Source organism: Vespa crabro, chromosome 2 (genome assembly GCF_910589235.1).
Source record: "Vespa crabro chromosome 2, iyVesCrab1.2, whole genome shotgun sequence".
NCBI lineage: Eukaryota > Metazoa > Arthropoda > Insecta > Hymenoptera > Vespidae > Vespa > Vespa crabro.
Window position 1 is genome coordinate 21,326,973 of NC_060956.1, and position 27,042 is coordinate 21,354,014.

Here is a 27,042-nt window from a genome sequence, read left to right on the forward strand (position 1 = left end):
AAAGTATTAAAATTTATGATATACTTATAATATTTGTAACTTATGTAGGTTCGAATTTAACGAGAATTAACAATTACCAACCAACGATATTACACGTATTCACGTGTCCCGGAAAAGAAATATATTTTAATTTTGCAACTTTACACTTCGTATCCGTTCGTCGTAATACATAGCACCCGATGGAGCGACGTAAACGACCATCCTGAAAAATGTATACGTCCCGAAAAGCGTGCTACGTTCGGCGCTAACGCCCTTCCATTATCAAGAATAACAAACATCGCTGTTTATGTACTCTCAACGGCGGAAATAGGGGGAGAAATTAAAATTCATCGTCCGACCCCGATGCTATCGATTGGACTACCAGCCCTATACCCAACGCGCTATACCACTTCAACCTCTCTCTACAACTCGGGCACTGCTTTCGCGATAAAGCAGAGCCCGAGTTTTCGTTGTTACGCGCCATTTCCATCTACAATGTCGCAATTATAAAAATATCAACATTTTCAATGGCAAGTGGGAAAGATAACGACCTACCGATGAGAGCTAGTTTTACCTCTGGTTAATTACGAACGACATTGAAATAACAGTTCTCTCTTTCTCTCTCTTTCTCTCTTTTTTCGTTGTTACCAGCGTATGAAGCGAACGCATATCGTTTTGCGATGCAACTACGTTGATGAAAAAGATATTCTACGAATATAAAAAGAAAAAAAAAAAAAAAAAAAAACAAGAAAAAAAAAAGAAAATAGAACGACAACGAGAAAGAGATAAAAAGAAAGAGAGAATGAGAGAAAGAAAGAAAGAGAAAGAGAGAAAGAGAGAGAGAGAGAGAAACGTCGAGAGAAAAACGAAGGAAAAGGAGTTCAGTGAGCGAAGGAAGTAGCTTTCGTGAGAAGGGTATGGTGGACGCGTCGAAAAAGGATCGACTCAAAGGAACGAGCCAATGAGACAAGAGCCCCTTTACCTTCGGAGATTGGTCGGCGTATTGTTTTAAGGGAGGCCCGACGCATGCGTCGTCCCATGCGTGGGAGGACCGACCATAATTCACAACCCACGATGACGTTCGACTTTGCTCACTTTTTTCATTCTCCTCTCTCTCTCTCTCTCTCTCTCTCTCTCTCTCTCTCTCTCTCTCTCTCTCTCTCTCTCTCTCTCTCTCTCTCTCTTCGTTAACTCGTCGTGTTCTCTTTCTCATTCGACTAATTCGTATTCTTTTCTGATAATTTAAGAGGATTACGTATAGAAGAGGAATAGTCGAGTGTTACCGAAACTTTCAAAACGTTTCAAGGTTTCATTTATTTTCGATCGAGAATGATTTGCTTTAAAAAAAAAAAAAGAAAAAAAAAAAAGAAAAGAAAACATAGAGATCTTCGACTTTGGATGTTAATCCGTCCGATTATTATGGATTAATCCGCAAATTTAGGCATCACGTGATTACGCATTTAACGAAGGAACGTAGAACGATCGTAAGTTGACGTAAATTAACAGTCAATTAGAGCGAAGCGATCGTGACTAAAAGGGCTATTCGTGTTAGGACTAGATAGATGGCAGTGAAGGAGTAAAGGACAAGCTCCTTATCCCTTAATCCTATCGGGAAGAGCTTGCGCGTTCGTACCCTTCCTATCGCAAAGGAAGGACGGTTATTATATTCTCTCTCTCTCTCTTTCTCATAAGGAATAGAATTATCTAGGATCGTTGATACAAATCGATAATCGTTAGCAAGTACGAGATTTTAAAGATTTTTAAACTCGTAATATAAATCTAAATAAGGATTTAAAATTAATAACCATATAAGGCTTATGTGGTTAGAGAATACGATGGGAAAAAGAAATGAGAGGAAAGAAATGTGATAAAGAGGAGGAATCAGAAAGAGGATAGAAGAGAAAAAAATAAAAGAAAGATGACCCTCTCGAAAGAAAGGTGGGGACGTAGAAAGAAAGAAAGAAAGAAAGGAAGAAGAAGAAGAAGAAGAAGATGAAGAAGAAAACGATGGAGGAGGAAAGGGGCAGCTGCCTTCAAAAAGACCGCCGACTCGATCCGTGCCGGTATTGTTACTCCACGATGCACCATGCGGCGAAACAAATACACGCCATGCTTGCCGTAGCGACCACTGCCACCCACCGATGCACCAAGCGAGTCGACGAGATTAGCTCTGCTTAGTGCTCTGCCACCACAACCTCCTCGTTTCGCTCCTTTCACGGATCTATTCTTTTTCTCTTTTTGTCTTTTCTCTCTCTCTCTCTCTCTCTCTTTTTTTCTTTCTTTCTCTTTCTCCTTTCCTCCTACTCTTATCGAATTCATCGTTAAGAGAATCACGTTCAAATACTCGCGGAATCACGACGCGTATATTTTTTTTCTATTCAACGCAAAAATCGCATACAAGCGATTGTGTACACACGTAGGTGTATGTACCTATTAAAAGTCATTCCTGGCATTATTATTCGTTATTAATAATACCTACCGTCGTCGGGCCTACGCCCTTCTTTTTTCTTTTTCTTTTTTTTTTTTCTTTTTGACTATTGTGTGCGATACTTTCCATCGACTAAGAAAAAAAAGGAAAAAGAAAAAAAAAGGAGAAAAAAAAAAGAAAGAATGAAAGAAAAGAAAAGAAGAAAGCGGAACGAAGCCATTCGTTGTCGAAATCTTCGGCCGCGACTTAGTAGGTATTACCTACCACTTACGGAGAGTTCTTAATGAGCAATCGAATAATTACGAGACAGAGACACGAGTCCGCGAGAGTGTACGAGGAAAGGCGAGAAATAAATGCACGCAACAAAGAGAGAGAGAGAGAATGCCCGGTTTCTCTCTCTCTCTCTCTCTCACTCTCTTCGACAATTTTGTCGAGCATCGCGAGACAATCTAGCTGGTGGATATAATAAAAGCTCTACCCACAACCTGTCTGGCCCTGGCGAAAATTTTCGAGAGAACAAGCGGGCGAAAAATGCCAAAAGAGAAAGAGAGATAGATAGATAGATAGAGAGAGAGAGAGAGAGAGAGAGAGACCTATATGTATATATTATATATATATATATATATATATATATATATATATATATATATATATATACTTATATAGGGCGGGATAAAATAAAAATCGCTCGTGCACACAGACGTCACACGGATGTGAGAGCCTATACCGAGAATAGGCACTTAAATGCAAACATACGAGAGGAGAGAGTTAGCGAGCTCGTTCGCTCACTCGCTCGCGAGAGAGTGGAAAAGAGAGAGACAGAGAAGAAGAGAAAGGGCCAAAACCGAAGCATTCAGCCAGGAACGAAACAACAATTCGGCCGTCCAATTAAATCGCTTACAACGACCAAACGAGTAAGAGAGATAAATAGATAGAGGAAAGAGAGAGAGAGAGAGAGAGAGAGAGAGAGAGAGAGAGAGAGAGAGAGAGATGGAGACGAAGAGAAAAGCTTCGAGAAATCGAATGGCACGCGTCGAGCCGCGAATTTTTTTGCATCGCTGAATGGTCCAACAAAAGCTCGGAGGAAGGATCCTGGACGAAATCGTTTCGGAGGGGGAGCGTGTCATTCTTTTTTTTTTTTTTTTTTTTTTCAACATTCTGGTCGCGCACTACCTGACAAGATGTCGACTACGAGGACTACGATGACGATAAAGAGGAAACGGGAAGTAAAGCGCGCTTGTTTTCGAATTGTACTCGTCACGATTTTCTCTCGAACGTTGCTTGCTTCTCCCTTTTTTCTTTTTTTTTTTTTTATTTTTTTTATTTTTCCTTTTCATTTTCGTCATTTTTTTTCTTTTTTTGTATTTCTTTCCTCTCTCTCTCTCTCTCTCTCTCTCCTTTTATTTTCTTTTTTTTTTTACGAACGAGAGCACCGTATGCCCCTTTTAGCAATCGACCATGGATATTTCTACGTTCGGAGAGGTACTATGTTGTGGATGAAGAGGTGAAAGAGAGAAAAGAGAAGTTGGAAGAGAGAAGAAGGAGAATAGTGGTGGCGGTGGTTGGTCGACGACCAGGAGGGATTAATAAGCGTAATATATTAGGGAGTCCTTTGTCAGAAGCGCTCGTCTTTCAACGGCGCGTCATGCCGAATCCCAAGAACTCGAGTGAAAAGAGAAAGCAAACGAGCGAGTAAGAGAAAGAAAGAGAGATAGAGAAAGAGAGACAGAGAGAGAGAGAGAGAGAGAGAGAGAGAGAAGCAAACGCGTGCGTCTCCAAGAGTGAAAGAGGAGAGAGAGAGAGAGAGAGAGAGAAAGAGACGAACGGGATTCAAAACCGCCCCCGGTCTCGAGACAAATGTGCTTCTCCGTACGAGACAAAATGTACGACGAGCATGGACGACGACGACGACGACGACGACGACGACGACGACAACCACGACGGGTACGACGACGACGATGACGACGACGATAGATAGAGATGATGATGGCGAGACGTCGACGACGGAGGACGACGGCGACTCGTCACCGTCATTCGTTAAGCGGTTTTCAGGTGGAACCGACGACAACGAACAGACGAAGAAGACCGACTCTTCTCCACCTCCTCCTCCTTCTCAACCTATTCCTTCTCCATCTCTTTCTTCACCTCTTACTCCTCCTCTTGCTGCAACAGTCATTACTCACAAGAAATACGTGTCGCAAAGGAGATTCCACGTAGGTCTCTTTTATAAAAGAAGATCCATTCGAAAGCGTTTCTCGAAGCACCGATCCTCTTTCGCGGACACGATTTAACACGCAGGACTTTTCCTCCATCGTTTCTCTCTCTCTCTCTCTCTTTCTCTCTCGTAATATCGATCTCGTTGAAGATGTCCGTAAGATCCTTCGCGATTCATCCTTTCTAAGGGCAAAAGAGTAAGATTGTGTAACGTACTCTACACGTGAGAGAGAGAGAGAGAGAGAGAGAAAGGGAAAAAGAGAAAAAGAGATAAAGAGAGAAAGAGAGACAAAGAGAGAGAGATAGAGAGAGAGAAAGAGATAGAGAGACGGCTGGTGGCAGGCTAGGCTATCCTGGAATAACGCGAAGCGTAACACGTGGGCGCGGAGTGCCCGGAGAGAAGATAAACGGATTACGGGCGCTTTGTGTCAACGTGATCCGCTTCCCTTGCAGCAGCCGAATCCCTTTACCCCTCTCTCCTGTCTCCTCAATGGGATATTACGCGCTCCGGTGCCGGTAACGCTGTTCGGTCTGCAGGACGCCGCTTCGACTGATAACCAATTTTCATTACTGTTAATTTAGGAACGGCCGTACCGTGACCTCGCTCTTTCTCTCTATCTATCTCTCTCTCTCTCTCTCTCTCGTTCTCATTCGAGCTTTTGCCACGAGCTTGTTTCGCACTGGGACACGCCTGGACGAGCTTAGTATCGCGAGATAAAAACCTTGTACCGCAGAGCTAAAGCTTTCGTTCTTTTCTACTTACTTAAATCTCTTTTCGAGTTAGCGATTCGATAATTATAGTAAAATTTTTTAAATAAATAAATAAATAAATATAAATATATATATATATATATGTATATTTATTTATGTATGTGTTTATTTATTTTCATTATATCACATATATCATTATGTAAAATTAAAATCTCATATAGATACTATGTTAACAGATGTATTTACTTAATAATTGAATTTAAAAAATTTCAATCATTAAAAATAACAATATCATCTGTTAATTATTTTTCTTCATATAAATATTTTTATACGAGATTTGAGCCTAATAAACGTTATACATGTTAATCTAACGAATGAAAACTATTTCTATTGTAAAGGGTCAAACGTACGTTTCATTATTTATCGATTAATCGATTATTTTTATAAGAATATTAATATAATTTACATTTTTATTATGGGAAAACGAATCTTTCGTTTCACAACGAGTTAAAAAATATCATACTTTATTTTTAATTTATTATTAGTACATTTTTAACTTATAATAAAATCCTCGTGTTCATCGCGTTTGAAATAATCTCGAGAATATTGCAAATTAATCGAATAATATAACTATACATACGAGTATACTCGAGTAAGAACATATCTGACTATTACTTGTCGGTCGATACGAGAAAACGTTTCTCGTTGGTAGGAAACGATTCGTTCTGGAAAAGAGGCAACTCGTCTCGTTCGATAGGCCGTAAACTCGGGTTTTACTATAGGCGATCACACCGTCGCGCGTTTACATACCTACGGTAGAGTTATCTATACACACACACACACACACACACACACATATATATATATATATATATCGAACGGCCTCGTTTAGCGCTTAATGCGAAGACGGACCTTCGTTATTACAAAGGATGGGAATGGCTTTTGAAAATAGTGCGAGCGCGAAAGGCCGATCGATGACGGTGTGTTGCACATATGTACATAGAAAAGAACAGCATAGAAGCTATGCAAAACGACGAGCGAGAAATGAAAGTGTTAAAGTGTATATATGTATGTGCGTGTGTGTGTGTGGCCAATGTGTGAAAAAAGGTAAAGAAAAAAAAAAAATATATATATATATATATATATATATATATATATATATATGTATTCTCTCGGTACCGTTTTCTTTCTTCGTTCTTTTCCTTTTCTTTTTCTTTTTTTTAGACGGAGGATGAAGGAGAAAGAGGTGGATAAATTTGGATCTTTTTCTACCCTCTCGATCTCTCTTTTTTCGCCCTCTCCCACTCTCTCTCTCTCTCTCTCTCTCTCTCTCTCTCTTTCTCTCTCCCTTTTATCGCGATATAAAGAGAGATCTAACGACGTTCGATAGACGATATCTCGTTAGAAATAGAGAAAAGTTGAAGCTCATTGATCAATCCTTTATTTCGATCAATTTCACGTAATATTAAGCGTTTCAGTAACGAACCGAATCTGGATACTACTATATCTATCAATTCGATCCTCCAAGGATTTCCTTCGATCGGCAATTTTCCTTTTTACGATGCTTCGAACCGATTCATACCGTCGCGGTCATCCTTCTCATAAAATTCTCTCATTGGATCGCATTAATAATGCGTTGGATGATGCGAGAGAACGTAAAACTCGTTCGACGACAATTAAAAGTTTTAAATGGATGTTCGAAAAAAAAAAAAAGAAAAAAAGAAAAAAAAAGAAAAAAAAGAAAAAGAAAGAAAATGTCGGATGGAAGTGAACTACGTCACGAAAATTCTGAATGACGATATGATATAACGGAGGGATGGTGGGTGGGGGGGGGGATGTGAGAGGCGATAGATTGATAGGATGAATGAAGTCGAAATTTTTCGTGACGAAATCTGACCAATTCGAATGGAATATCTCGAATTAAACGAATAGAAAAAAAAAAAAGAAGGAAAAAGGAAAGAAAGAAAGAAAGAAAGAAAAAAAAGAAAAGAGAACGAATGAAGAAAGAAAGAATGTAAAAACAATAAAGAAAAGAAAAAAAAATTGTAAAAAGAAATTACACTTTGTAAGTTTGTGATCTCTTCGAGATTATGGTACGAGACGACGAAACGTTCGACGTACTTACATACTTGCTCGTAGACTGCCTCGTGTTATTCCCAACGAAGGAAGTCAGTTTTACTCGCGACTGCTTTCATTACTTAATTTGCCAACTAGATTGGATCGTTCAAGCTATATCCGTTGATCTTATATTACCAATATCTCTTCTTATCTAATAAAAACTCTTATAATGGGATTAACGTGAGGTATGAAAAAAATTGAAAAAAAAAAGAGAAAAAAAAGAAAAAGAAAGAAAAAAAAATTGAACAATTGAAGATAGAAAAAAGGTTACAATTCAGATAAGAAATATCTTCTCGTTCGATTCATAATTAAGAAATTTAATTTAACTTTCGTTATTTATCGGATAAATGCTTACGTACCAACGTGAGATTAATAACGTTAATCTTAAAGAGAAGACTCAAAGAGGAAAAGCAAAGGGACATACATACATACATACATACATACATACATACACATATACATACGTACGTATGTACGTACGTACGTACATACATACATAGTGGCGTTTCAAGCAGTAGCTTTATCACCTAAAGCTCTCCCTCAGGCTCGCAACAAGGTGACCCAGTCAACTCGAGGAGAGATGACAGAGACGAGAGCATTGTGAAGGCCAGGATCGGCGGTAATCGGCGTCTAACAGTCTCTCTCGCTTGCCGGAGATGAGATCGAGAGGGAGAGAGAGGGACCCCTCGCGCGAATCCATCGCAGACGCATTCCCTTCTCGGAGGATATGTCCTCATTGTGCTCGCCCCTTAATCAACAGCTCCCTGCCGTCCTCCGTGGCTGTTCGATGCTTATTGATATAACTCACCCTCCAGCTTCTCCCTCTCTATTTCTCCTTCTCCCTCAGCCTCTCTTTCCCTCTCTCTCTCTCTCTCTGTCTCTTTTACCTCCTTGTTTTCTCTGTCTTACTGACATCACCCAGCACCTTCGATCACCTATACTATATAAACGACTACGCACACGCGCAATGATCATCCTCTTCAGGAACTTCGTTTGCTATGCATTTTTATCTAGATAAAAAACTTAAAGCCTTTTTTTATCCTCTCTCTCTCTCTCTCTCTCTCTCTCTCTCGCCCCCTCTCTCTCTTTCTCTCTCTTTCTTCTTCTTTTCTTTTTTACGTAAATAAAGATACACCGCTTCGTCTTTTTTTATTCGTTTTCTTAAAGAGAAAGAAAGAGAAAAAAGAAAAAAAAGAAAAAAAAAATGAAAAGAAAAGAAAAAAGGAAGAAAGAAAGCAAAAGAGAAGAAGGAAGAAAAAGAAAAAGAAATCCCAATCCATAAAGAATTCTTTGGTTCACCTTTTAAAGGACGATCACTATGAGGAGTATGAAGCAGCAATTTCGGAGGGCAAGTATACGACTTCGTATAAAGCGATTTCGCCGCTTATACATAGAGATAGATAGAGGTACGCGTGAGACTCGTAAGCGGGTAACGTAGCTCAATATGGCGTCCCCGGCGCCCACCACGGGGTATTTGCATGACAACGGGGGGTGAAAACGTACGTGTCCCCTCTCCCACGTACTCCCTAATTAGCCGGCGCCACATACCGGCGCGGATTAACGAGAATATTGCATTTTTAATAGAGTTCGCCCTATTCTCTCCTCCCTTTTCTACCTCTCCCAAACCCACCCCCTCCCTCCAATCCCCCTTCTACTCTTTCCAGTAGCAGCAGCAGCAGCAGCAGCAGCAGCAGCAGCAGCATCGAAAGCATAGATGGAGCGAGGCCACCCCATCCTCCCCTCCCTTCTCAAAGGCAAGCCATGGTGCTCTTTTCTCTCTCATTCTCTCTCTCTCTCTCTCTCTCTCTCTCTCTCTCTCTCTCTCTCTCTCTATCTCTCTCCGCACGATCGAAAACGCTCGAAGAGAACGGAACCGTACCAAGAGGGAAGAGTATGGCAGTGATTTCAACGACGATTCGTAGCGATACGCGTCGTTGCTCCCAGAGAGAGAGTATCGGCCCGAATCCCTTTGATGTTCCTTTCTCTTTCTCTCTCTCTCTCTCTCTCTCTCTCTCTTTTGCTATATATATATATAGCAAGAGACGAGGCGAAAATAGAAGCTTTCTCGTTAATGCGATTGATCTTACGATCGTCCGCACGGCTGATGCCGGTGATATTAACAGCCAACGAAAAGAAGGTGCGAATCGTCGTCGAAAGGCACACGTCCTTTTCTTCACCCTGTATTCATTCATCTTAACGCAATTGCTTTCCTTCGATATTGCCTTTTCATAATATTGCGAGAACATAGATCTTTTAATAAGGAGACTCTCGTGACCTATTCTCGAAAGGGGGCTTACGCTTGAGTATTTTCTTTTTCTTTTCTTCCATACTTTTTTCTTTTTCTTTCTATCTCTCTCTCTCTCTCTCTCTCTCTCTCTCTCTCTCTCTTTCTTTAGCTTCTCTTTCTTTCCTTCTTTTTTTTAATTTCTTTTTTCTTTTCTTTTTCTTTGCTCCTTACCTTTTTTTTCCTTTTTACGCGAGGGATCGATTTAGACGTTCAAAGAAAATACTATGCCCTCTTCCCAGGGGCGGCGCGGGTGCAAAGGGGAGTGGGGACGGGCGGGAGGGTGCAAAGGGGGTTGCAACGGCACTGCACCAGGGGTTTGCCGGTTCTCTGCTTGCTCGTCCGGCCGACTAGCTCCGCTGATTGCTCTTGCATCTTTGATGACCTCGTCCAGACAGAGTAGAAGGGTGAGGATCGGGGCCACCCCTGCGCGGAATGATGTGTAAAGAGTGAAATGTTGAGATTGATATTTTAACAGACGGATTACATAAGAAGGGCACGAAGGACGTGGTGATTTTCTCATGCAAACAGCCCGCCCTGATATCGTACCCAAGTCCTCCTCGGTTTACCGTCTTACCCCAGGATAATCGACACTGAAAAATTCATTTCTCTTAGTATCTACAATATTTCTCATTCGTTCTTTTTCGTTGCTTCCTTTACTTTTCTTTCTCTTTATTTTTCCTTTTTATTTTTTTTTTTTTTTTTTAATTTTTTTTTCTTCTTCGTTTTTTCTTTCTTCTTTTTTTTTTGCTTCTATTTTAATTGCTTGAAAAACTTTTCTTTTTGTTTTTCCTTTTTTTTTCTTCGTTTCTTTTTTCGTTTCATTTTTATACACTTTCATTAAAAAATACTATTCGTCTCTCTAATCGAATTCTCTTTCGCTTGGCCGTGTTGCAGATTCACGTGAAACATCGTTTCTAACTGAATTGCTTCTGAAAAATGATGCCACGGACGGGGTGAGTAAATGTTGTTTTTTTAGTATACTTCTCCATAATTTATAGATGCGCGATTACCCGGATGTAAATTTTTCGAAAATCGCATTCGTCGTCCTATAAAATTCAGGCATGATGATCCTCGTGTCCAACGAATGAACGAACGAATAAATTCGTTCGCTCAACTCATTTGTAAATAATTTAATAAAAATTACCAATGTAATTTTACGCCTCTACTCACGTGGAAACAGAAGATACCAGTATCTTCCTCTTCGACCTCGTTTCTTTAATTATAATAAGCAAGAAGAATTTTCATACGTACTTTGCTCCGAATACTAACGCTGTTCCCTTTACTATAAACGTTATTATTAGTAATCTATTTGAGTATGTAAGTATCTATGTGTAATATATACATATTTATACATTTATTAAATCCAAAATTTCTCTACATTAAATGCAAAATATTTCATAAACGGATTTATGGCATATCTTAAAGTCTCGTTTATCGCGCATTTTAATATTTATTAAACGAAATTAAATCTTTCAACGTTAGATACTTTATATCAATTTTGTGATAATAACGGACGTTAGAAAATTTATGTTAATATCTTTGAACGTTATCCCTTCGTTAGAATTATACGCGAGTATCGAGACATAATTTCTATCGTATCGTGATCGGTAAAATTTTGATCGGCTTGATATATAAAGGGTGCACGTGCCGATGAAAAATTGTATTGAAGATGTGGTAAATATTACAGGATCTCATTAAAAACGACCGCTTCGACGCGTCCTCGAACGCTTAAGGCGTATATTCTCATCTCTGTCTCTCCCTCTCTCTCTCTCTCTCTCTCTCTCTCTCGCTCTCACGATATACTCGTACTCTATTTACAATCTACTACCTACTATTCATCGATAAATTACCGAGAGCCGCGTCGAGTATTCGTCCTGGCCGAAAAATTTCAACGTTGTCGATATTTATGACGTCGCGGACGGGCTTATGCATAAATCACTTCCATTTAATTGATATTCATTCTCTTTAATGATCCAACCGGAGCACCATGTATCCTATAGGATATCGTTTCACAGTCAGCGATCGACAAATTATTAAAAATAATATTACTCTCGCGACACTACGGATGATATTTTCCAACGGGTCTTTCATGCGGTCGCATTTTCCTTCCTTCTTTTCCTTTTTCTTTTTTTTTTTCTCGTTCACTTGCCTTTCCTCCATTTTCTTCTCTTTTTTCTTTCCTTCTTATTTATTTATTTTTATTCTCATTTTTTTTTTTCATTTTATTTTCTTTTTTTTTTTTTTTTTCTTTTTTCTTTCTCTCTTTCTTTCTTTTTTTTTACACACACACACATATATATATATATATATATATTTTACTTTGAATAATACATTTATTCCTCGAATACAGAGAAGTAATAGTCGTTGCCTATCGTCCCGATCCATCACGTGGTCCTTCGTGATCCTGGCTGATCTCCGATGACTGATCCTCTCTTCTTCTACTCCTTACAGACTCTCAATTTCTCGCTGAGAAATCGTCCGCTGAAAATGGGGGAGCGAATTCGATATCAGGGCATTTTTTCTTTCTCTCTCTCTCTCTCTCTCTATCTATCTATCTATCTCTCTCTCTCTCTATCTATCTATCTATCTCGTAGGCAATTACTCGCTTCCGCGCGATACGAATCGGATTACCGAAAGGTTTTGTAAGCTGATAGACGCTGATAAATGATACCGTATTGACGAAGATGCCTTTCAAAATAATCTAGTCTAATTCCTTATTAACCGTGCGTCTTTCACGATGATACATTTAAGGTTCGATGTAGCGTATCGACTGGATGACTAATTAAATTGAAAAATAAAGACTTTCGAATAAACTTATTAACATACTAACGATCTATGTCAATTCCTTTTTTTTCTTTCCTTCAAATTATATCAAATCAATTAATTGCTTATTTCCTTCACTAATTAAATATAATAGTAATTAATTCTAATGCATTAACAATAAACGTTGTAAATTGAAAATTTCAAAGTAAACTTGGTCGATAAATTATTTACATATGATATGAGTGACATTGAGAAAAAAAAAAAAAAAGAATACAAAAAACAAGGAAAGAAAAGAAAAGAAAGAGGATAGGAAAAAATATCGATAATGTCGAATTATGGATGGAACGGACTCGTAAAAAAAAAAAAAAAAAGAAAAAAAAAGAAAAAAAAAGAAAAAAAAATAGAAAAAAAAGACAGAAAAAAGAAAGAAAAGAAGAGAGGAAAAAAAAAACATCTCCGTTACTGTTATGCTCTGACCGTATAATTTTCATCTCGTATTAGATAGATATAGCTATGCTCAAAGTTAGGGGGACGGGGTGGGGCGGGGCGGGGCGGGAGGGGGGGGGGTATGTAATATCGAGGACGGTATGACGAAGGATGGATTTGCGGTCGAGAAATGCCGTCGAGAAGCAGCAACGTCGAAAACCGGCGTCGACGAAATATAGTCGTGCTGGCAATCAGAAACACATTATCGGACGACCGTCTCGTCGGTAATACGTCCCGCTGAGCACGGAAATATATTTCGCTTCACTATACCCGCCGCTACTACTTCTCTCTCTCTCTCTCTTTCTCTCTCTTTCTCTCTCTCCTACTCCCGAGAATTCCTTTTCGAGGATCCTTGATCCACCGCTTTGACCGAGGGTCATCTCCGTTTCGCCGATAAATAAAAGTCGCAAAATAAGCGCTCGATCGTTCGAGAAGGTAACATTTTCGATCGAATAAACGATTCTTCTTTTTATATGCTAACACGAATTTTTATCTCCCTTATCGCTGATATAAAGATAATTTAAATAAAAAAATATCAAAGAGTAGGGATAATTTTCTAAATACTTCGTACATCGAGTTTAATATGTCTTTTTAATTATCTAAAAGGATTTTTTTAAATCTTTAAAAATCAAAGATATATATATATATATATATATATATATATATATATATATATGTATATATATGTGACTAATTTAACGCGTTAAATTTATCTCGAAGTCGATTTTCAACGTTAAATTTTGTTGAAAGCAAAGAAATATAATCTTAGCTCTCTGTTTCTACTTAGCTCTCTCTACCTCCTTCTACTTTTCGTTCCGTATTTTCCTCGCACTCCACGATGAAAGAGAGAGAGAGAGAGAGAAAGAGAGAGAAGTAGAAGCGACTTCTCGAATATAAGTTCCCTGTGTCCCGGCGCATTTCGTCGGCCCTCTCTTGCTTCTCGCGTCACTCCCTCGTAATTAATCATTCCTCCTCCTTCCCTCTCCCTTTCCACTTCTGGTCTCTCCTCCTCTGGGCGTCAAACGGAGGCAGTATGGCCGCGAGAGAGCAGAACTCGAGGAGTGAGAATATCTCTCTCTCTCTCTCTCTCTCTCTCTCTCTCTCTCTCTCTCTCTCTCAGTTCTACAATACTTCGACATACTTCGAAATCGTGAGAGATACTGAAACACATACGTGTTTACGATTATCTTCGATGGTTAATTAAAAATTGTATATTATGCGTATGTAAATAATCATTCGTTTTCTTTCTCTCTTTTCTTCGTGCTTTCTTTTCCGTCGAAAGAAAAGAAAAGAGAGAAAAAGAAAAAAGGAAAAGAAAAAAGAAAGAAAAGAAAAGAAAGAGAGAGAAAGGAAGAAGAAAATAAAAAGAACGAGAGAAAAATTTGGCGTAAAGACAAAAAACTGTATTCTCGTTGTGCGAAATATCATTCTTATCGTATATACATTTCTATTTCCCAGATAGATAAATAACATATACTTTCATACGAAACATGTATATCCATGTATCGTAAAAGCATAGAAACGGCACGCACTCGAGGATACATATATAAAGCATGCATTGAGAACCACGAAGCATGCCGACGAATGGCCTCGACTAACGTCTGAGCGACGACAAGAGGAAAGAGAGGAGTCGTGAAGAGAAGAGAAGAGGGGAGGAAGTGAGGGCCTCGAGAACTATCGTGGTTTTCGTTGCATTCGCTATGACCAATGATCGCCCATTCTGGAATGCTTATTCATATCGTAGACTAATGTGAATACCTGACCATTTTTAAACTCTTTCGAGGGCCGTGATCAACGTTCCTTCTTTTCAACCTCTTTGATGCCGGCCTTTCTTCCGGGCCCCCTGATAAATTTATCAATTCCATGACACCGTTATACATCGTTTGACCGTCGTCGACCTTCGTGGGACATTTAGAAAGTTGCATTATTTTTTATTTTTCGCATGAAACGGTAAAGCGTATTGAGAGAGAGAGACACACACACACACACACACGCACACACGTTTCCAACAGCTTTCTCTTAGAGTGGTCAATGTTTGATAGGGTGGAAAAATAAGAAATATATATATATATATAGATCTCAAGGAAAAAGGAGATTCGTGACATTATCAAATCGGATCCTATATGTGAAATACGATAAATACTTTAATAACAATGCTATTATTTATCGCGATTAACGGCAAAGTTAACATGGGAGACATTGTCAGACTCGCGATTTTGATCGAATCCTTTTGCCCTTACGCCTCCCTATCTCCCGTTCCTCCCTTTTCTGTCACACCCCGAACACCGGCAACTATATTTCTCCGCGGGATATACGTTCATTCGTTGATTGATCTCAATAACAAAAACGACGTGTATTATCGAGGAGCGAGTTCTTTAAAAATAAGGGGGAAGAAAAAACAAACAAAATAGGAAGAAGAAAAAATTAAAAAAAAAAAAAAAAAAAAAAAAAAAAAAGAAGAAGAAAGATAAAGAAAAAGAAAAAAATAGAAAGAGAAAGGGAAAAAGAGAAAGAGAGAGAGAGAGAGAGAGAGAGAGAGAAAAGGTAGGCATCGAAGGGCCGTAAAAGAGTCGGCGAAACGATGCGGTGGTCTCCGTAGAATTCATTTTAATCATCTCCACATTCCCTTCGTCAGGAGACTCACCTTCCGGCCACGGAAGACAGAACGACGACTAGCAGGGGACTCCCGACAGGGGGCAGAAGGAGCACCACGTACTCCTCTTCCGTATCTCCGTTTTCTTCCCCTTTTTCCCTCCTCCTCTTCCTTTTTTTAATTTTCCAGTCTCTCTCTCCGTAATCACGGCACTATTACACCCAAACGTTTTTAATGAATCCGTCAACGATTCTTTCTGCATTTCTCTCTTCTTCTCCATTCTCGCTCTTTCGTCTCTCTCTCTCTCTCTCTTTCTATTTTTTTTTTTCGTTGTCTCTCTCTCTCTCTCTCTCTCTCTCTCTCGCTCTCGCTCTCTCGCTCTCTCTCGCGCGCGTTGTTTTCTTCTCTCGTTTCCGTGTACTTCCTTCCAACGTTTCGTTTCTTTTTAGAACAGCGAAGGTCTGCGAATTACGAGAGCACAATCTTACGTGCCTCGGGCCACGAGAATACTCCTAGCGACTTCGTGAGAATGTATAAGACGCGAATGGAAGATAGAAGGAGACGAGAGGAGAGAAACGGTTTGGAAGAAACGGTACTACATGGAACGTGGTCGAGATTGCCGGGATAATATTTTCAAAGTTGGGGAAACGAAAGCGAAGGCCGGGGCGATTGGAAGGGCGCGAGCGAGATGCCAGAACGAGATGCGAGTTTAGTATCTTAAGGAAAATAATTTCTTCTTCCTACTGGATAAAAGATGCGGCACACATTCGACGCTCTCGAGTCGATTTGTGGTTACTAGATATACTTATGCTGGTAATGTGTATCTAAGTAACGTCACTTTGGAAAAACTCGGTCGGACTTTTTTCTTTTTCTTTTTTTTTTCTTTTTTTTTTTTTTCTCATAAATCTCCGTCAAGAAACGACAAATGTTAGCTTTATGCGGAACGTGCGAGAAAATAAGAAAAATAAGAAGAACTTTTGAAACCATCGTAAAGCGAAAAATTCTTTTCCCATGGCACAATACGAGATATAATGCGGAACTCTCGTCGATGCATATCTATCTAAGTACTTAGTCTATTGTTCGAAATAAATTTCTAATTCATCGAATCTCTTTCTCGTTTTTATTCCTCTCTCTCTCTCTCTCTCTCTCTCCCGTATTCCTAACCGTTCGAAAAATAATTCGAGATGCTAAAGAATGCTCGATAAAAATAATCCTCTTCTCGGAATATAAACGGGAGCGGCTCTTACGATCCGCAAAGTTTCTTCGCCCGTTCATTCGGCCAATCTACGTTGTCGATTTGCACTCGGGAGAGCGGAAGTGGTGCGTTCTTTATTTAGCGTCTGCTATGATCTGATCGCTCGGCGGTCTGATATCAGAAGCAATGACTACATCGAGGAAGATAGAGAGAGATAGAAGAGGAAAAGGCAAGGCACGAGATCCGTGCTGCCTCAGGAAGGATTGGTAGAAAACGAAAGAGAGAGAGAGAGAGAGAGAGGTATAAAGAAGGAGAGGAGAGAAGAGGGAAGGAAAGAAAACGAGAGACGATGGTCGACCGGACCATTCAAAGTTCCCAGGAGGCAACAAAGGGCCAGCAACGAGCTGATCAAATTATCCAATTCATTTGGACTGGCGAACGAGTGAGCGAATAAGTGCTCGCCGTTACCAAGAGGCCCACTTCAGATTCTTCGAGTACCATCCTCCGCCGGCTCGCTATGAGACGAACCGTCCAAATTTATGCACGTTCCTATATCCCCCCAAGGAAGGAATATCCTTAACCACTTCGCAAAATCTTTCGCGAGAAAGATTCTTCATCATGGATTCGATCCTACAAAGGAAATGGAAGAGATAAATAAAAGACAAAAAAAACATAAATAAATAAATAAATAAATAAATAAATAAATAATATAAATAAATAAAATAAAGAGAAAAAAAGAAAGAAAGAAAGAAATAGGAAAAGCTTCACGTAAATTAATTGGATATTTGATAAATAGATAGATAGAAATACATATGTATGTATGTATGTATGTCTCGATAAAAATTTCACAGAATTATTATCTATAATCTAACGTCTATCGATGAAATTATAATAAACTATAGTAATAATAATAATAATAATAATAATAATAATAATTCATTTCTACGAGTACGATAATTTTAATCAACAGGAATCGTTAACCGAAACCGATGGAACATTGATTCGACGTTAATAGCTCGAGGCGATATGGATCTAATCTTAAGAGAAAGTCATTTATATCCGCTCTCTTTATCAACGAATGGTAAGAAGAGAAGGATGAGGAGAAGAGAGACTAAGGAAAAGGACGACAAGTCGAGAGAGAGAGAGAGAGAGAGAGAGAAAGTAGACGAGGCCGAGGGATCCTTTCGAAAAGGGGGATGGTGTAACACCGCTGATAATGTCACCGAGAGATGTCTAAATGCATGGCGCCGGCACATTTGTTTGCGAAGTCGCGTAGGAGGAGAAGAAGAAGGAGGAGGAAGAGAAGAAGCAAAATGAGAAGATAGAGAAGGTGGAAAAGAGAGAGAGGTAGAGAAGCAAAGTCGGTGAGCTCCGATTTATCGCCATCTACCTAAAGACCGTGGCAAAATCGTCGGATAAAATCATTTGCCCTTTCTATCATTCTCTCTCTTTTATCTTTTTCTCTTTATCAATAAAAGAAAGAGAGAGAGAGAGAGAGAGAGAGAGAGAGAGAGAAAGGAGTTACATTTCTACTAAATCGAAAGACCATCGGAAACTTGAAACTTATCGATCTTAAATATGATGAATAAAAAGATGATCGTTGAAATATCCTGTCGTTATCGGAATGATGTCGATTAAGAAAATAAAATGATCGTAGGAGTATCGCTTGCGATGAGTTCGCTCCCTTCAGATTTTTTCTCTTTCTCTTTCTCTCTCTCTCTCTCTCTCTCTCTCTCACTCTCTTTCTCCTTTCCGCAAAGCTCCCTTCTCCTCATATTTAATAACCCACGCGCATACACACGTCCGCCAAGGTCCACGTACGGGCATTAAACTCCGGCGAGTGCGGAGGTTCGTTACGTACAATGCACCGCTGATTGACCAACCAGATCCGCCCTGAAGTGGCGCACAGTTGCCGTCGTGCAATATCGGATCACACCGTTGCCCCAATTGCGAGCTCCGGTATCTTCCTCGCCATTTTCGACGCTCGATTCCTATGCTTTCGTCGATCCCAAAACGAAACACGCGGCCCGCGACTAGAGTCGATCACTATATGTATATATGTATATATATATATATATACGTGTATGTATTGTATCTATGCGTACAATCCATGATCTACAATCTTCTTCTGGAAAAGTTATAAACTACATAGATATCTGTGTTACTATACCCACTATGAATATGAATGATAACACGATTTATTGACGATCGGTTGCATTTTTGTCGATGATATTGAATGGAATATAAAAAATATTTCGTATATTCTCGATTACTTTATCGTTAGTCTTATAATTGAATTCAAATCTGATAACGTATCTATATTTCTAATATCTTACACCGGATATACATTACTTCTCGACATTTACTTCGATACTCTCGACTCGTATCGATCGAATATAGCAAGTAAGCAATTTGATCGTACATACATACGTACGTACTTACCCATATGTATATATATATATACATATATATATATATATATATGTTTTAAATTACTCTTCTCTCTTACAACGCAATCTCTTTTTCTTTTCTTTGTTATATCAACCGAGATAGATTCGGTCGAAACTTTTCTATCAACATAGATCATTCCATTCCGAGTTGATCGGAACTCGATCTCCATGTGTGTGTCTCGTACGAAAAGTGCGAGCGAGAGGAAGATGGGAAAGCAAAAGAAGAGAAGAGAAGAGAAGAAAGAGAGAGAGAGAGAGAGAGAGAGAGAGAGAGAGAGACGAGCGGGGTAAAAGGCAAGGTCGAAGAACCATAAATAAGGGTACACGTCAGGCGGCGATAATTCGTCTTCGGCGGCTCGACGCCTCGAGGGCCTTCTGCCTTCCCCTTTTAAAATTATTATCGTTCACCGAGCGAGTGAGCGAACGAGCCATCGAGGATGGCATGGCGAGAGAAAAAAACGGGAAAGCGAGGAATCGTTGGATGCAAACAGCTCTCTCTCTCTCTCTCACACACACACACACACAGTCTCTTTCTTTCTCTCTCACTCACACGCTCTTTTTCGAGGCAAGTCCCCCTTCTTCCTTCCCCTTTCAGCTATATTCGCGCCCGTGAAAAATCAGTGCGGTTCATTAAATTCAGAGAGAATGGCGAAAGCACCACTGTCGAATACCCCGACGGTACGCTCTTCCCTCTTCCCCTTCCTGCTAAATATTTATGAACGAGGAAAAGCGTGAAGCCGAAGCGGCTTCGTTCTCAACGGGGTGTCCGATCTGGACGATGACCGATTCGTAAATTCGTACGAGTCCAGCTTTCTTTGTAAACTCCATTTAAATCTTCCTACAATTATTTTATTATACATATAAATATTATAAAGTATCTATGTATATGATACTATTAAAATTCTTTTAAAATGATTTTATATCCAATGATGCTCATGTTTAATGATTCATGTATCCGGAGAATTAAAATCAAAATGACGATATAATTAAAATTTTAATTATCCGATTATTTCATTTAACGTCATCAATAGAGTAATTATATATTACTTATGTTCACGTACGTAAAAAAAAATATATATATATATATATACGAAATTATACGTAGAAAAGTTAAATAGAAAACATAGATATTTGTTAATTTATTAAATACTTTTGTACATAGTTCGACGTAGAACGAATTAAATTGTATTATGGTTGCTTTGGGACCACTCTCGTAATCAATGTTTTGACACGACGTTTAGCGGGACATCAAGAGGATTGCGAAAAGTTTGGTGATAACGAAAAGGACGATATCGGCCAACGACGACTACGACGACAACGACGAATACGACGACTACGACGACGTCTCGTGTTAGGCTGTTTTCCAAAAGGGTGCCGGAGACGCGGACGTACAAGGGGGGATTGGCAGATCCCAGGGGTTTGGGTAACCAACTCGTGAAATTCAATTACCGAGTCCGCGGGGCTGACTCTCCCGGTGAGGAACGTGTGCTCGCGCGCGCTTGAGGGTGGTCGAAGGGGTGACGTCGACGACGACCGACCCGAAGGAAGGAAAGGGGATACTGAAGGCAGGGTAAAGAGAAAGGGGGAGAGAAGGATTTGAGTGACAGGAGAGAACGAGGAGGCCCTAACTCTCTCGCATATCTAACGTCAAATCTCTCTGTCTCTCTCTCTCTCTCTCTCTCTCATTCGCTCTCCCGAGGAAACAGAAAAGGGAAGATAGCAAAATTGAAATAGTATCTATCGATGCACGCGCACCATTGTGTGTATATATATATACCTACGGTGAAATACTTTGGACCAATGATCTTCGAGAAAGTATCTTATCTGAGAGAAGAAGAGAATTTCAAAGAAGATGGCGTCGGGCTTCTAACGGTGACTCATTCTCCGCGCTACATTTGTTGAAATTAAAATCCGATCTTTATGCGTAAGGGAATTACCATACAAAAAAGAAAAAGAACTAAAGGAAAAAAGAAAGAGAGGAAAAAAAAAATAAGAAAAGAAAAGAACGAGTGATAAGAAGGAACGTAACGAAAAAAAAAAAAGAAAAGAAAAAAAAAAAAGGATAAAAATCAGAAGAAGAGAGACAACAAAAGATAAAGGAAAAGAAAGTCGCAATTAAAAATTACGATTTATTTTATGAAGAAAAGAGAATTTCATTGGAAATTAATGCGTTCCTTAATATGACGTAAAAGGATCTAGGAAACTTGTTCGTAAGATTGGCAGGAGGAGAAGACGCACTGTCGTAAATCGGCCGCTGAGTGGACGTCCTGGTACGCGCGCATCGGTTTCATCCTCGAGCGAGCAACGATCGTTCCCCGATGTTGAACGTACATACGTACGAGACTGACAGAGCGGAGGCTTTGCGTTCATTAGCCGGCTATTCAGTCGAACGGACCAACGGGCGAGGGTGGATTCTGACTCCGGTGGCTGCTGGAATGCTCGACGCGTTACTCTATCCTCCTCTCGCACATAATTACACGCGCCTTTCTAGACGCAACCCAGACATGTACAACGTGAAGTCGTGCCACTTCACCCTAAGCCCTATGAAAATGATACCTTCACGATCTATCCATTTCCGCTGTATCACCGAAGAAGAGAGAAAAAGGGAGAAAAAGAGATAGAGAGAGAGAGAGAGAGAGAGAGAGAGAGAGAGAGATCACGTCTTCAGGAGGATAATTTTAACGATGAAATCTTTCGAAAATTTTCATCTTCCATAGTTAAGATATACTTTAATATATTATCTTATCTCTTATACTCTTTAATTTATAATACTTCTTAATCTTATCGCTGAGATTTCCTAATCAAAGTTCACTTTACTCACGTTATGAAAAATAATAGCGTATGACTCATTTGGAACATACACATGTTATTATGACTAAACATTCATACATATATTCGTCTATATTTTGTTATCGTTGAAAAAATATTTATGATCATTTTTTCCTAATATTATAACTTTTTACAACATTTCCATTCGAAAACCATTCAATCGCTATTTTTATTTTTATACCTGCTTTCTCGTACACGTTACCATCGTACGAAAATTCTCACGCATCCTCTATTTCTCTCTCTCTCTCTCTCTCTCTCTCTCTCACTCTCTATTTATCTATCTATCTCTGTTTCTGTCTTGCACCTTCCCGCGACGAAATCTCTGTGATCGGAATAGACAAAAAAGTTTGGTTCGTGTTTTACGAGCGTCCTTTTTTTTTCTTATTCTCCTTCGCGTAATCCCTTTTCGTTGTGAAACATTGAAAAGATAGAAAAAGAGAGAGAGAGAGAGAGAGAGAGAGAGAGAAAAGATAAAAGAGTGAGAAATAGAAAATTCTTACTTTTATTCAATCTGTATTTTTAATTAATACAGACAAGCATCTTTTATCGCACGATAGTTAAACATTTAAAAGATTCATCAAGAAACGATATACCGTATCGACTGTATACGTCAATCCGGATCTGCCACGTCATTCTCATGATATTACAAGAATATCAATTAACTCTTGCGACTCCTGAATTATGACGGAAGCGAATAATCTGTCCACTAATGTGAGAGTGCAATAAAAGATTCTCAATTACGAGATCATCATTTTTTTTTCGAAACAATTCTTTCCAATTCTTTAAAACTCCAATTCGTTATTATATTCGATTAGATCTTTCGTGAAGAAGAAAAAAAAAAAAGAAAAAAGAAAAACAGAGAGAAACATAAAAAAAAAAGAAAGAAAAAGAGAGAGAGAGAGAGAGAGAGAGAGAGAGAGAAAGAATCAAGATTGTATAATAAATATTTCGAATTTTCTTAAGAACGAAACGATTAATAATGAAAATACGTATTTGTGCGAGCAAACGGATGCAAACTCAGAGACTGCCGAGTAGGATAATCGATGAGTACTCTCGTGCTTTCTCTCTCTCTCTCTCTCTTTCTCTCTCTCAGCTTAAGTTTCTCCGGAGGAACACAATGCGAACGCTAAGTCTTTACCCGAGCGCACGCTCCAAGTTTTTCTTCCTCCTCTTTCTTCTTCTTCTTCTTCTTCTTCTTCTTTTTTTCTTCCCTTCGACGTTGCAGTGAGAGGAAGAGAACGAAAGAAGGGAAGATGGATGAGAAGGAAAGAGAGAGAGAGAGAGAGAGAGAGAGAGAGAGTACGCTACTTACGAGGGCAAAGGGCCAAGGCGAGATGAGGGGGCCGACACATTGTCTGCCGATTCTTCGAGGATGACTGGTCGTATTGAGAAACCGGAATCCCGAGGAACACTAATATGGCATAACTCGGGGCACTCGCTGTGTCTAAAGCTTTTTCGAGTCGAAGGGCATATACCATAGTCTTGAATCGTGAATTCCAACAAAATCGTGATTAGATTTCGCGTCGATATTAAAATATTTGTTCTTTTACTGAATTTTTCAATGCATAGATAATTTGGAATAAGTTACACAGTAAATAAGTAACTACTATATTTGTTCACATATCTTAAATATATATATATATATACATCTATGAAGAAAAACTTTTCCAATCGTGAATGCTCGCTCGTTCGATCTATGGGAATATATTTTTCAACGAAATATTTTCCAAAAATTTCATCGAACCAAAATCCCGTGATCTCAAAACCAACTCGATCAAAAATATCCCGTTTCTCGACTCGTCGCTGGAATCTCTCGATCTTGGCGGGCTCCCGTCTCTTCGACGGGAACGTTCCAATAAAAATATTTCCCCTTCGTCTTGTATAAGAAAGAGGAGAGGAAAGGAAAGGAGAGAGGGTATCGAGGATTTTCGTCAAGAACGACGCACCGTACGACGGGAGAGAGAGCTCGACGTCGAAATATAATAGATTCTTCCGACGGAAGTATTTCACGATAGGGAATCATCGTAATTTCTTTGGAAACTCGAATGATCTTAGAAATTTCTTCGGGATCATACGAATAATTAAAATAAAGAGAGAGAGAGAGAGAGAGAGAGAGAGAGAGAAAAGAATAAAGAAAAGAAAGAAAAAAAAAGAAGAAAAGAAAAAAAACCGAGAGAGAGAGAGAGAGAGAGAGAGAGAAAGAAAAACGAAAATTCAAAAGAGAGAAAAAGAAATATATATTTGTAATATTCGAAATTAATATCACATTAAATTCAATAATTTATCAATGTAAAGGAAAATTCGATCGATCGAATATAATATTTATTACTTCTAATTATTAATCGTTTATATCGTATTATATCGATGATCGGTAAACGAATAATACGAACGAAAAGAATTCTAGTTCCTAGATGGAATTCCATAAGGAGGTTGTAATCGTTGAAAAAGGAGGGTTGGAAATGAGTGGTGTGGAAAAGTGCACAGGAGTAAGAGAAAGAGAGAAAGATGCGAAGAACGACGAGATGGACACGGACGAACGAAGGTAGCTATGCCGGTGGAACGCGAGCAAAAAGTCCTTTTCCAGCGGAGCTTCTAATAGAGGCACGTGACGATGCACTATCAGCGACCTTTTCGTTCACCTTCTTCTGGTCCATCATCTTCCACTACCTTTCCTCCAGCTCCTAGGCGAAGAGCGGTATACCCGACTCGTGCGCCCTTTGTCTCGGCGGACGTTCATCGTCGAGATCCGAAGGGTGGGGAAGAAAAGAAAAGAAAAGAAAAGAAAAGAAAAGGAAAGGAAAAAAAAATGAAAAAAAAAAAAGAAGAGTATATAAGAGGGAAAGAGAAGAAGGAGAAGGATGAGAAGAAGAAGAAGAAGAAGAAGGAGGAGGAGGAGGAGGAGGAGGAAGAAGAGGGGGAGGAGTGCGAAGCGTTTCTTCTCTCTACAGTGTTCGCGTCTTCGATAATTATTATCCGTTGCAACGTCTCGCAACGTCTTCTCTCGTTCGTCGCGAACGTGCAATCACGGTAATAGTGGTTACCTTGAGAGAGAGAGAGAGAGAAAGAGAGAGAGTAGTTACGTGCTCGTTACATCAAAAGGGACAAAACCAATTCGCAAGCCAGAGTGGAATGATGAAGAACGAATACGCGTCGTTAATTAATAATAAATCGCTATGGTACGATGACAACGTCGAAGTCTAGAACTCTCTCTCTCTTTCTCTTTCTCTTTCTCTCTCATAAGGAGAAGAATTCGATCGGTACAGAGGAAATAGCAGCAGCAACAGAAACAGCAGCAAAAGCAGAAGTAGTAGCATGGTCTAGCAGCTACGAGTAGCATCGTAAAATTGCCGTGAGAAACCAACGAACTCGTTCCTCTTTCGCGTCCAGGTAGTGCACGTGCAAGTAAGCAAGTAAGCAAGCAAGTAGAGCAAGTAGATCGAATAGAGCAAGCAAGAGGAACGCTTATGCCCAAGGCGCTGTACAACTTCGAGGACCAACTACTCCACCTTCCTCTTATTCCTGCTCAGGTAGCCGTCGGCCACGTCGTCCTTTGCGGGACCCTTCCTTCTTCTTACAGGGTACGAAGCCTGACGACGACGTGGACGATGTCGAGCACGATGGATGCTACGAGGAATTCTTTCACAAAGGATTCCGCCTGTTCCTCTTCTTCTTCTCTCTCTCTCTCTCTCTCTCTCTGTCTCTCTCTCTCTTTCTCTCTTTCTTTCACCCCCGCTACCTCCACGCATCTCTGTTCCTCCCTTCTGCGATCTCATTCATCGGCATCGACTCAATGTAGATTTTTCCCATAGGTAAGCTTTTCGAAACGCGGTCCGGAGACCGACCTAAGGAGAACGGAGGGGTGCTCGAGGTAAGAAGACACCCCCGCGGAGAGGCGGTTGTCGGAGGAGGAGGAGGAGAGATGGAGGGGGACGGTGGGGGAAGAGAGAGGAAGGCTGCTTGCACGCAGCCTCCGGAAATCTCTACTTACACCCGCGAGACTGAATGCTTCTCCTTCCATTTCTTTCTCTCTCTCTCTCTTTTTCTTTCTATCTATCTCGATCTCCTCTCTTTCCCTCTCTCTCTCTCTCTCTCTCTCTCTCTCTCTCTCTCTCTCTCTCTCTCTCTCTTTCTATATCCTTCTTCTCTTTGTGTCGTTATTACGGACGCGCACACGCGATTCACAGTAAATCGGACCGACAGATCGGATCTACTTGCCTCTTCTATATCTACTTTTATCCTCTTTCTTCCTTTACTTTTGTTCCCTAGCTTCGACATCGTGTTTTCTCTAAAACCTCGTAATACCATTCTTTTCCTTAGTTTTTTTTTCTTTTTTTTTTTTTTTTTTTTTTTATAAAACGAATTTGTTCTAAGAACTTAACTTACTTACGATTATCAGTAATTATCTGTATATATATAAATATTGTAATACATGTGTATGTATAAGTAACGATTTGTAAGCTGTCTAAAAGTATAACGATTATTATTATTAATATTATTATTATTATTGCTTCGTTATACTATAGCATTATTTTATTTGATCGAATTATTCCCTGACGATAGAGATAGAGATAAAGAGAGAGAGAGAGAGAGAGAGAGAGAGAGAGAGAGAGAGAGAGTTCATGAGAAAACGATCTTAATTTCTAAAGAGAGTCTTCGACAAGTTGATCGAAGAATGTATTCTTAAAAAGGGAACCCTTCCGTGTACTCTCCTTTCTTTTTTTCCTTTCCTTCTTCTTCTTCTTTTTTTTATTTTCCTTGTTCTTTTCCTTCTTTTTTCTTTTTTTTCTTTCCTTCGCTCCAGAATCCATCCGGTAGTCTGAACTCCGATGTGTATTTTGATAGAGGGTAAGCACTATATTTGTCCATCTTGATTCGAGGTCGATATAACGTGGAGAAAAGCGGAGGACGCCGTTCAGAGGGACTGAGGAGAAAAGGGCGGGAAGAGGGAAAGCACTTCGATGGAGAGATAATGGCGGTGTATATGGACTA

At 39.6% G+C, this 27,042-nt stretch overlaps 1 protein-coding gene across 6 annotated transcripts in view; it reads left to right on the plus strand.

The window, feature by feature from the left end:
• The window catches only part of LOC124432962 (tetratricopeptide repeat protein 14 homolog), a 338,911-nt gene that overhangs the window by 190,784 nt on the left and 121,085 nt on the right, over positions 1-27,042 (plus strand). For all 6 annotated transcript variants that reach the window (XM_046982360.1, XM_046982365.1, XM_046982363.1 and 3 more), the window contains one exon: positions 10,632-10,690. The gene's annotated coding sequence lies outside the window, so the exon portion shown is untranslated. The remainder of the gene's footprint in view (positions 1-10,631; positions 10,691-27,042) is intronic.